Below are 13100 nucleotides of genomic sequence, written 5' to 3' on the forward strand. Positions count from 1 at the left end.
CTAGCACTAGAAAAGGTTCAGAAAAGGGCAACTAAAATGATTAGGGGTTTGAAGAGGGTCCCATAGGAGGAAAGATTAAAGAGGCTAGGCCTCTTCAGCTTGGAAAAGAGGAGACTAAGAGGGGATATGATAGAGGTATATAAAATCATGACTGATGTGGAGGAAGTGGATAAGGAAGTTATTTACTTATTCCCATAATACAAGAACTAGGGGTCACCAAATGAAATTAATAGGTAGCAGGTTTAAATCAAATAAAAGGAAGTTCTTCTTCACACATCGCACAGTCAACTTATGGAACTCCTTACCTGGGGAGGTTGTGAAGGCTGAGACTATAGCAATGTTTAAAAGGGAACTGGATAAATTCATGGTAGCTAAGTCCATAAATGGCTATTAGCCAGGAAGGGTAAAGAATGGTGTCCCTAGCCTCTGTTATCAGAGGATGGCAATGCATGGCAGGAGAGAGATCACTTGATCATTGCCTGTTAGCTTCACTCCCTCTGGGGCACCTGGCGTTGGCCACTGTCGGTAGACAGATACTGGGCTAGATGGACCTTTGGTCTGACCCGGTACGGCCATTCTTATGTACATCTCGTTCCTCATGAGTCGAGTTCTGGCCCACATGGAGTCCCAGTCAAGTCAATATGGCAATGTGTGTGCACAAGTCTCTGCCATCATGAAACAGGTTGCAGCATCAAGGCCTAAACAGACAAATTAGACAAAGGGTGGGAGAAAGGAAGTGTCATCACCAGTAGCATGATTCATATTATATATGAATGTTATCCAACCAGCTGTAAAAGATGGTTGAAGATTTTTCCATCAGATGGTTGTTGCACAAAAACTTTAATGATATATTTGTCATGAGTAGTTTTATTCAGCCAGGACTAAGCCTTTATGCAACTTTGAACTGGGGAAAAATGTTAAAAATCTTAACTTGTCTGCCTCTTCCTAGAAAGGTGGTGACTAAATCATCCTACTCACGCTGATCCAGGGGCTTGTTGGTGCCAACTGGCAGAGGATACAGGCATGTATAAGGGCTCCAGGAATCCCTTTGGTCTGGTATCTACACAATAGCTCACCAAAGTCTCATGTAAGGTCTCTGCTGAAAGCCTAGTCATCATAATCATTGCAAAATGTATGTATCGATAATATGTAAGGAAATATGTATATTTACTGAAAATTAAGTTTTTAAGGTTTGAGACTTGGGGATGATCACAAGAGATAAGAATTAGGTAAATATCTTCAGCCTGAAACAAATCTATCTGCATGTAAATTAAGTATTGTATACTTTACAATGAATGCCTATTTACAGTGTGAGCAAAATGCTAATCAAGTGATTGCAAAGTCTGCAGGGGAGATCTTAGGCAGGAAAACAAAATCAAGTGTGGGAGGGGGATTATCCTGCTTGCAAGTGAAGACTGTAGATTTTTTTGGACTGTAACTGCATATAGACAAACTCCGGATTTTTCCACTGAGGTGGCAAGAGGACGGAGTGCTTGTTTCATGAACAGAAGAACACAGACATGCTTGACTGTGATATGCTGGAAGGATTTTGGGGGAGCTTTTGCTTTATATGACATGATAATGTCTTGTTAGTTACATTTAGGCTTCAGTATGTTGTGACAATCTGTACCCCTATGTTCACCCCTTTTACGACACTATGTTAAATTTTGTACAAGCATACTGTGTAAAGTATCATTTGAAAACTCATGATTTGCTGATGACTATTGTCCTGCTAAAATATGTGAGGCAACACTGTGAGACTCTGGCATTCTAACTAGTTATGTGACCCCTGAGCGGTGGGCGTCCAACTTCTTAGTCGGACAAGTGGCATTCAGCCACCCAACACTGAGCAATAACGGGAGGTAAAGATATAAGATTTCACTGTATATTACCCAGGACATGTTCCAGCATGTTCTGGAAGCAGTCACAAACAAGTTTCCCAGAGACAAAAGGCTAGCCAACGCCTCAGCCAGGTGTCAATGGGATTAAATGGACCATCATCACCTGAATAAATGGCCACTCTTTGGCTAGAGAGAGGACTTTGGGCAAAAGACCTACATTTTGATAGAGAAGCAGCAACTTTCTGTCTCCTGAATATCACATGGAGACAGAGGTGAAAGTAACTTAAAGGACTTACTGGTATGTCAGAGTCCTGAGCGGGGGCATGGCCTGCACTGGAAGAGGTGTGGCCTCAACCAGAAGAGGCAGGGCTTTTCGAGATTTAAAGGCCCTGGGGCTCCGGTTGTGGCTGGGAGCCCCAGGGCCTTTAAAATCACCCTGTAGCTACCAGCTGCAGAGGTGGCTGGGAGCTCCGGGCCCTTTAAATCTGCAGGAGTCCAGCTACCAGAGCTCCATTGGGGATTTAAAGGGCCCAGGGATCCCTGCAGCGGCCAGAGCTCCGGGCCTTTGAAATCGCTGCCCGAGCCTGGCTGCTGGAGGTCCGGTGGGGGTATAAAGGGCCTGGGGCTCCCCGCAAAGGCTGGAGGCCTGGACCCTTTATATCACCTCCACGGAAGCAAGTCCAGTCCCGCATGGCGTACTGGCTCTTGCCGGTACACCGTACCATACCATACCAGCTTACTTGCACCTCTGGATGGAGATGATTCTTGTGCAAGAGAAAGGGCTATAAGAGGAGAGGGCAGATGTCCCCAATCATTTCTTCCTTGCTCACTAGCCATAGCATCATCAACAGCTGTAGAACAAAGGAAGCAGCATTGGACTGGAGGGGGTAGATCCTGACTGAAAGAGGTTCAGCCAGTAAAATTGCTGGAGCATGTGGTGAGCAAGACCTTTGCTTTGAATTCATTTAGATTGTTAAGTTAGGTGTTAGTTGTATTTTATCTATTATTTTCTTGTAACTAATTCTGTTTTAAGTGCCTTATTACTTGTAATCACTTCAAATCTATCTTTCTGTAGTTAATAAAATTGTTTTGTTATTTTATCTAAACCACTATGCTTGGATTGAAGAATTTAGGAAATGCCATTTGGGATAACAAGATTTGTACATATCATTTTCTATTAATAAATGACAGACTTTATATGAGCTTTTATTGTCCAGTAGGGTGCTGGGCAGTACAAAACACACATTTCTGGGAGAATATCTGGGTTGGGAGTTTGCTGGTGTTGTCCTGCAGTGTAATTCATGAGTGGCTCACTATAGCACTCATACAGTGTAGCTGGAAGTAATTTACATGCTGGAGGCTGTGAGTGAGCAAACCAGGAGTGGTTGCTCTCACAGCAAAGCAGGGAAAAAGGCACCCCAGACTGGAGAATTGAGGGGACATAGCTATCCATCAGTCCATATTGTACCCTGGGTAATGCCACATATGTATGTTATAATTCTATTTTACATGTAACTCTTTGTTTCCATCATTCCCACTTGCTATCCTTTGAATCTCTGTTCAGTGTTAAATATGCTTATACTTGCTTTCTATATAAACAAATTTCAGTGCTATGTGTGAGGGGGAGCTGTGTTCTATGGCGTGACTAGTAAGTTGTGGTGTACTGTTTCTTAGGGAACTGATGATCTGGGACATCTAAGTGTCCAGTGGTTCAGGGGCTGTGCACTGCAGGCAGATGCTGGCAGGGCTCAGATGTTGGAGTGTGCGCATTGTTAACCTGTAAGGAGAGAGCAGAGGCCTGGAAAGCAATGCTTGTGTTGACAGAGGGTACTGGTGCTGATGTTGGGGAACTGACCCACAGCAGGCATAGACAAGGCTTCCTCATGCTAAGAGCACGTGTTAGCAAGGTGCCTCATAACCGTGGGTACCACCAGGAGGCATCATACTCACAAACTCAAATTTTTATGTTGGTTTCTACCATTCATTACTCATTTGTATAAAAATGATACAAGACTGAAGAATATATTGCTGTAAAATTCCATCCAGCTGCACAGTCTTACATAATTGGTCCAAGGCACATCTCCCTTCTTGCATATCTCATGCGTCATCATAAGCTATGCCTAAGCTGTGCAGCTCGTACCAGATTTTTCTACACAAAGCCATTCCCACATTCTGCCGTAGTCATAGCACCAAACTCAAAATGTTCTAACCTTGCCCTCCTCTCTGTTACAAGGAATACTGTCAAGCAATAACAGGTACATTTCAAGTGCATCTGAAATGAAATCTGCAGCAGAAATATAAGGGTCTATTTGGATCAAAATTCAATTGTTACTGTTTTGGTTGCAGAGTTTATACAGAACTTCCTTCCTTTGAACCCTGACACTCTTTCTGAAGTCAAAAGTTGCTCATTGCTGCTACCCAGACTCTAAACTTTCTGATTACAAAACAAACTCTAATTCAATGGACAAGGCTAAGAGAAGGGTCTGAGGGGATGCCTGACAGGACTCCCTGCACACAATGACTCTTTAAAAGAAGCATGCCTGTTTTTTCATTAGATTTGCTCATTCACTGCTTGCTTACAGTTCCAGGTCTTGAACTATCACAATCACAATTAAGGATGATCAAAAACTATTGGAGCGATCACAATTTCAGCCCAAAATGGCAAACAATTTTGGCCCCATTTCTATTGATTCCCCCCCCCCTCCTTTTTCTAACAAGCTGTGGTAACAACCACAAAGTACTGATTTACTTAGTTACTGCTTGACTATAGTTAGGACACGTCACAGCTCTTACAAGTAGTACAGTTATGGGGGAGGGAGCCAGAAGAAACAGACAATTTATATTGTTTTCCTTTGGCCAATGGAAAAGAGCATATACATTCCTTTGTTGAATCAGTAAGGTGCAAATAGCTTTGGCTGATTGTCCCTGAAGAAAGTGCAGGTTGAAAAGAGAGAAGCTCAAAAGCCTGGTCTACACTACAATTTTAGGTCAAATTTAGCAGCATTACCTTGATTTAAGCTTGGACCCGTCCACATGACAAAGCTCTTTTTTTTTACTTAAAGGGCTCTTTAAATCCATTTCTTTACTCCACCTCTGCTGAGGGGATTAGCACTGAAATTGGCCTTGCAGGGTCGAATTTGGGGTAGTGTGGAGGCAATTCGATGGTATTGGTCTCCGGGAGCTATCCCAGAGTGGTCCATTATGACTACTCTGAACAGCGCTCTCAACTCAGATGCACTGGCCAGGTAGACAGGAAAAGGCCCGCAAACTTTTGAATCTCATTTCCTGTTTGGCCAGCGTGGCAAGGTGCAGGTGAATGCAGATCTCATCAGCAGAGGTGACCATGATGGAGTCCCAGGATCCAAAAGAGCTCCAGCATGGACCGAACGGGAGGTACTGGATCTGCTCACCGTAGGGGGGAGACGAATCTGTGCTAGCTGAACTCCATTCCAGTAAACAAAATGCCAAAACATTAGAAAAAGTCTCAAAGGGCATGAAGGACAGAGGCCATAACAGGGACACAAAGCAGTGTCATGTGAAAAGGAGCTAATGCAAGCCTACCAAAAAAAGAGAGAGGCAAACAGCCGCTCCGGATCAGAGCCCCGAACATGCCACTTCTATGAGGAGCTGCATGCCATGCCAGGGGGTGCAGCCACCACTACCCCAACCCTGTGTATGGCTTCATGAGCCATGGCATTATGGGGTAGGCTGGGTCCCAAGGACAACTATAGGCATTTCAACATACCCAATGGTTGTTTTCTGGTCTGGGAAGAAAGTCCTTTCCTGCAGCTTTTGAGACAGACCAGAGTTCCTGAAGATGTGAGCATTGTGTACCTTTCCTGGCCATCCCACACTGATGTTGGTGAAATGTCCCTTGTGATCCACCAGTGCTTGCAGCACCATTGAAAAGTACTCCTTTCGGTTTATGTACTCACTGGCTTGGTGGTCTGGTGCCAAGATAGGGATATGGGTTCCATCTATCGCCCCTCCACAGTTAGGGAATCCCATTGCAGCAAAGACATCCACTATGACCTGCACATTTCCCAGGGTCACTACACTTGATATCAGCAGCTCTTTGATTGTGTTGGTTACTTGGATCACAGCAGCCCCCACAGTAGATTTGCCCACTCCAAATTAATTCCCAACTGACCGGTAGCTGTCTGGCATTGCAAGCTTCCACAGGGCTATCGCCACTCATTTGTGAACTGTCAGGGCAGCTCTCATCTTGGTATGCTGGCGCTTCAGGACAGGTGAAAGCAAGTCACAAAGTTCCATGAAAGTGCCCTTATGCATGTGAAAATTTCGCAGCCACTGGGAATTGTCCCAGACCTGCAATACTATGTGGTCCCACCAGTCTGTGCTTGTTTTCCGGGCCTAGAATTGGTGTTACACAGCAGGAACCTGTCCCATGATGTGCATATTGCCAGGGCCTGTACGTTGTGATAAGTCTATGTCCATGTCTACATCCTCATCACTCTCGTCACCATGGTGTCGTTGTCTCCTCGCCTGGTTTTGCTTTGGCAGGTTCTGGTTCTGCATATACTCCAGGATAATGCACGTGGTGTTTACAGTGCTCATAATTGCTGGGGTGATCTGAGCAGGCTCCATGATCCCAGTGCTATGGCATCTGAGCTGAAAAAAGGCACAAAATGATTGTCTGCTTTGGAGGGAGTGGCAACTGATGACATGGCTTACAGAGAATTAAAATCCACAAAAGGAGTGGCTTTGCATCAAGGAGAAACACACACAACTGTCTCACAGAATGGCCCCCCTCAAGGATTGTACTTAAAACCCTGGGTTTAGCAGGCCATTGATTTCACGGAGGGAGGGAGGGAGAGAGAGAGGGAGAGGGAGGAAGCAAATGAATACAAAACAAATCAGGTCTATTTCTTGTTTTGATCCACTCCATCTATCTTTTACATCTTTAGGCTGGCAGCAGACAGTGCAGGAGGACTGCTAGCCATCATCATCTCCTGGGTGCTCAGCAGAAGATGATAATGACATCGCTGATTCACTCCCATGTCTGCCCAGGCGCCCCTGACCAACCTCACCAAGGTCAGCTAAAAGAGCACCCAGGAGTACAACGACGATGGCTACCAATCATAATGCACCATCTGCTGCGAAAAGGCAATGAACTGCTGCTGTGTAGAAATGCAGTCCCACATCTGCCAGCACCCAGGATACATAAGGTGATGGTGAGCTGTGCAGGCTCCATGCTTGCCGTGGTACGGTATCTGCACAGGTAACCCAGGAAAAAAGGCATGAAACAATCATCTGCCGTAGCTTTCACAGAAGGAGGGAAGGAGCCTGACGACATGTACCCAGAATCACCCGCGACACTGTTTTTGCCCCATCAGGCATTGGGATCTCAACCCAGAATTTCAATGAGCGGTGGAGACTGCAGGAACTGCGGGATAGCTACTCACAGCTACCCACAGTGCAACACTCCAGAAGTCGACGCTAGCCTCAGTACTGTGGATGCAGTCTGCTGACTTAATGCACTTAGTGCATTTTGTGTGGGGACACACACAATTGATTGTTTAAAAATCATTTCCAAAAAAAATGACTTCTATAAATTTGACCTAATTTCGTAGTGTAGACCTGAGAGTACTTCAGTGCTCTCTCTATTTAGTCAAATCTTATGTACTGGAGGTGCTTTGAAGGTTCACACTTCTGAAGTCATTTTGAGCTATTCCTTTGTAGTTCAGATGGTCCACTAATGCCATTGTGGCTTATGTATTGCTTTCATCTCACTTAGCACTTGGTGAATGCAATAGGTTTCCTGCATGCCCACTGCAAAACTAAAGGTCTTCTTGGTTAGAAAGATGTGGCCAAAAATGCCATATTTTTCTTTCCTCCATGGATGAGTTCTTTAATTGCTTAGCTGCTGCCACCCACTGTAAGGTGACATCATTGCCAATGCTTCAGTAATGCAGAATTAGAGACAGATTTAGAAAAGATGGCACTTGCAGTAGTATGCAGCTTGCCTACTAGAAGTCATGAATTCATAGTGTCTGAACAATAAAATCTCACCAGCTACTATGCTTGAATAACAGTAGTCAACACTGACAGAATAATTTCTAATGGAAAATATCAAACTATGTATGCGTAAGGTAAAGCCTCATCCCCAACCCTGAATTCAATACCCGAATCTCACTGTTCCTGTGGCCCTCTGATGTGCAAGTTCATAATAATGAATACATAATTCGTGATAGATAATAAATTATTAAAGGCAGCCACATCCGCAGGTACACTGGATAAGAATCTGTACTGACAAAGGATGTGCAACAGAGCAGATCGGAAAAGAGAATTTCCATCTATTCATTTTGACACTACCTGAGGAACGAAAACTCCAAAAACATTTGTTTTGTGTGTGTGTGTAACAGAATCTGATTTACTTACTGACAATGACATATCCTGTATCATTATTTTTAAACACCAGATTGCAATTTACGAAGTGTTCTTTCAGGAATAGCCTCTGAGCATGAGCCTGGGTGGTATCAAAATCAGATCTCACAAGAGAGAGGGGCCCTGAGGGGGAGGAGAAGCCTTGGTTTCAGTTTTGGAGTGGGGTCTCCAGTTCTTAAATTAATATACTTTATTACTAAATGCTAGGTTGCCTTGCACAGCAGCAAAGTTCCAGGAAAAAATAAAAAGTATTCTAATAGATTATATATAAAAAGAAGAGAGAGGAATCTTTTCCTAATGTTTTAAAATAATAGTATTTATTCTTTATACTAGGGTGGCTCATGCCCTGGAGCTCCACACATTATTCTTTATCTCTCCATGTGGAAGAGCAATGATCAGCTGAAGCCTATATGCTGGCCTTATATCGGTGAAGACTCTACCTTCCTTTGGGATCCTCACTTGGAGGATCAGCAAAACATCTATCCCTCATTTTTATAACATATGTGGTGTTTATATCCATGTTATGTAATTATAGAACCATGTGATAAATTTAATTTGCATAATATAACTAACTGCCTTCTGCACTCTACCCACTAATTTTCCTTTGCTAGATATAAAATTGCTAACCTCTAAGCGGGTGTCAAATAGCTGCCCTGATTTTAAAAAAAAAAAAATCCGGTCACAAAAGTTGTTTCCCCTACAATTACACTGATCTGAGGTGAATAAACAATAGCTTGTGTTGGACCAATGACTAGTGTAAAAGTCAAACATCTCAAAAACTCTGAAGGCGAGAAATGGATGCTCTATTTATACTAGTGGAGAACTGGAAATTGCTCTTTTGAGTGGGATACTACAATTTCTGCTATTGCCTAGCAAGTTAAGAAAGACTGGATCTTAAAAAGCATATTATTATGCATAGAAAAGCTATTTGAGATAATTTGTAGAAACATTCTATTTACAGTGTCATTTCAAAGGTACGTGTAGCTAGACTCGTGGTGCTAAGGCAGCTTGGCTTTACAGGCAAATGTGAAAAGTAGTGCCAATAAAACGTTTTTAACATTTGTGACATTTCTAAATGTTTTTCAGAAAAATATATGCAATGGTGCAATATAGAGGTTTATTGGTATTTGTTTGAGATTACTTGCATAACTCACTCATGGCTTTGCCAATCATAATGCAGTCATTGCAGATTCATGCCAATAAAATTGTTGTACACCACAATACGTATAATAAAACACTTATAGAAAATGTGTTTCAGCTGAGTGCAGATAGCACCAGCACACAGAAATATCATTTTAGGGAGGAATGTGCAACTCCTTAAAACCCCAAATATTAAAATGTCCAGAAGTGAACAGCTATTGATTCCAGCCAGTTTCCCCACTGCCATGTATTCTTTCATCACTAGCTACTCATTCTACGTACTCCATCCACCCAACTTTACACTTTCCAGGCCAGTTTATATTCATAAACATTTTAGAATAATTTATGATGATTCTCTTTACATTCATGGGAACAGCTCTGCAAGAGAGTGTGGACTGGGACACTGCTGCAGGTAACAGGAAAGGCAGGGGAGGAGAAGAGCCAAACAAAATGCTGTGTTCTACCACTTTAAGGCACACATACTTCTGTGCAGAGTATTACTCCATGCAGGATCCCTGCTTGAGGGCTTTCTTTAGCCTGTCTCTCTCCTCATCCCTCCCCGTCCCCCAAAGCAAGGCTTGGGTTTGCTTTAGCCAAGGGAAAATGGAATGCTCCTTAACTTACAAATGCCCCTGTAAGGAAGTCAGTTTCATAGTTTCATCCTGGTCTTGGCCTGGTGTTTCCTGATTCTTTCTCAGTGTTATGAGGATACAGAACTAGAAAAAAAAACCTTCTAAATCCCTCCTTCACCCCTTTTCTGGAGACCTTAGAGTGTGAGGGGGTCAACACTCTACCAAGCCGTATCTGTTAAATATATTTGTAATTCTCCGACTAACCTGCTTGTGCTTTCTCTCAGAAAAGCAAAGAGCACTAGAAAGCTTTTTGGCCAAGCCATTTTGCAAATATAATCAGTGAAAAAATGTGTGTGGAAAATTTCACATGTCTAAAATTTCAAGGAGATTTGTTCCTTTTGGGAGAAGATGGGGGGTGGAGGGAGCCTTGGTGTTGAAAATGACCTTTCGGGATCTGATCCAAACCTCACCGCATTAAGTAACTGGAAAGACTTCCAGTGACTCCAATGGACTCTGGATTGGGTCCATAGTAAAAAGCTAGCCTCACCTTAACTACAGAGTGATTACTGTCCATATCTGCACGGACGCGAATGTGCACACACACACACTTTACTGTGTTGAACTTGAGAACAAAGTGAATACTAGGTACATTATTTTAGGTTTACTTAGCATTTAGGAAGTAAGTTGCTTTGTGCCAGGGCTTCCTGCTGCTGAATTTACACAGTGGGGGAAGAGAACCTTGCAGACATTAATGAGGGATGATCCCTAGCAACTATTCTGAAGAGAACAGCTCTATTTTCTTACACACACAGTAAAACCAGTCTATGGAGCCAACATGATCAGGGCAGGGTGTCAAGGGGTGTCTAAAGTTCTGCATTGCAGTGTTGTTTGCTGAAGAAACTGAAAGGGAATATATATTTAAACTCATTTAATTCCCTTCCCCTGTATAAGTAAAAGTGCTTGAGTTTCACTTACTGCAATTGCTGTTTTCTTTTCTGAACCAAGTAGTATTTGCAATCATTACAATAAACTAGGACCCTAGTCCTGGAAACACTTATGCACATATGTCACTTTACTTACATGAGTAAGATGCAAGTTATGCATGCTTGTTTGCCAGAGAGAGGTGTATAGGTAGGTTACTAGGGCTTTCTTCATTACTTTCAGAATGTTAATAGCTTGATTACATTACTTTGTTCATGCATTTTATTTCATGCATTTTCCATTATTTTAAAAATAATACAAAATCATTCTTCCGTGAAAAAGCATTCTTGCAGTGTTACCAATGTGAGGCATAGTGGTATAACTTGGATTTGTCATTTCAATAAGTCTGCACAACTGAACCTGCTGAAAATAATGCTAACCATTCTCTTTAATAGGGCTGGTTCTGACTTTTGCTCGGCTTGCTTTTGATAAATGTAAAAAAACCCCACACATTTCATTCATTACAGATATGAGTGATAAAAAAAAAGTTGTGTTGTGGATGAATAGCTCAGAGGCACAACGATTTGTCACAATATGTGAAGCTTCCTTAAGATCACAGCTCTGTCTTCTGTGGGTTGTTTTTTTTTTTGGGTGGCTGATGGATCATTTATTGCTCTAGTAACTGGAGTAGGTGGGGTTCAAGTAATCCAAGTGCATTTCTGTTAGGAACTAGCTAGCATTTGTAGAAAGAACCTTTTAAAAGGCTATGTAGCTCATTGGGGGGGGGGGAGAGAAAGGGACACAAATATTCCAGTAGGTTGCCTTTAGATAGAGTAACGACCTTTCATAACATTTAATAATGGCCTAGGTGACTTTGGAAAGATGTGTGTCAAGTTTCTAGGGAAAAAAAGGCATATGAGTTTTGTGAACTCAATCTGTCATTTTAGTCTTAAATCAACCAGTCACTATATTTAAAAAAAAACCAAAACACTGTCTTTGATTTAACATGTGGGTGCAGTAGAAAGGCACTTCAAATCCCACTGCTGTTTGAGCTGTTGCTGACGTTGAACATTAATATATTTTCCCTCCTCTTGGGAAGGTGTAATAAGAAGCCAATATGTGGTTATTCACAATAAATGACTTTTCCACTCTATTTTGTAGTGGACTAAAACAACCTATTTCTAAATAATACAGACTTTGACCCCAACTGAGCTCAAGATCAGAGTTTAGTGAAGTGTTGTTTATGTCATAAAAGTCTTATACAGACTAACATTTCCTATCTGGGTTCTGATACTCAATTTCTATTTCAGAAACCAAATCCATAATCAGTGTAATTTATTCAGATAGATGGACATTTCAGTTTCTCTTCGATTTCTGGCCATGTGGACATGGTACAGCAATTATTTGTTTCAAAAGACTTCTACTTTTGAGTGGCTCGTCTCCTTTATTTATCAAAGTACCTGCTGGTTTTGGTAGAGTACAACACAGCACACATTTCTTCACTGACCCACAAATGACCTGGGGCTATCACTCTAACTCAGTTGGGCCACTCATGTATAGGTTACTATCAGTGATACTGAAGCAGCAGAAACTATGTCCAATAGTTTTTAAGTGCACTGAATTGAAATAGCCAAACTGATTTCACTTCGGATGCTTCAGGATGGGCTTGAAATGTAGTCCTGGAGGTGAAAGACTAGTTATATAAGAATTTACATTAGGTATCAGTGTAAATTGCTGTCCCCCGGAGCTCCGAGATATTATTACTCAGCCTTTAACCCTGTTTTATCAAACCAAATACCAGCTGAACTCCCAAAGGCTCACAGAACATAAAATAAGGAGCCTAAAATTTGTCTTAGTTAAGAGGATTAAGGATACATTTGGAATAATTTTTAAAATAACTAGTCAATTATTTATTAGTGCTTTATACTGTGCTCTTTGTGGTATCCTTAATCATGACATCAATGTGAATGTAATAAGTAATTTACTATATTTTTCATGTAAATGTCTCAATCTCAAGTTTCATAACATACATAGAACAAACTTTATTCACAAGAACTAAAGCAGTGAGACTCCTGCTAAGTTACAATTAAGATAAGAATAGCTGAACTATAAAATTAATAATTAAGTAATAACTCTAAGGTAGCATCTGGTACAGACAGGAATAAAAGTATCCTGGCTTAGAAACAAAGAGCTGAAGCCAAGGTGTTTTTTATGGAAA

The sequence above is a fragment of the Gopherus flavomarginatus genome, chromosome 5 (genome assembly GCF_025201925.1).
Source record: "Gopherus flavomarginatus isolate rGopFla2 chromosome 5, rGopFla2.mat.asm, whole genome shotgun sequence".
In the NCBI taxonomy this organism is placed as follows: Eukaryota; Metazoa; Chordata; order Testudines; family Testudinidae; genus Gopherus; species Gopherus flavomarginatus.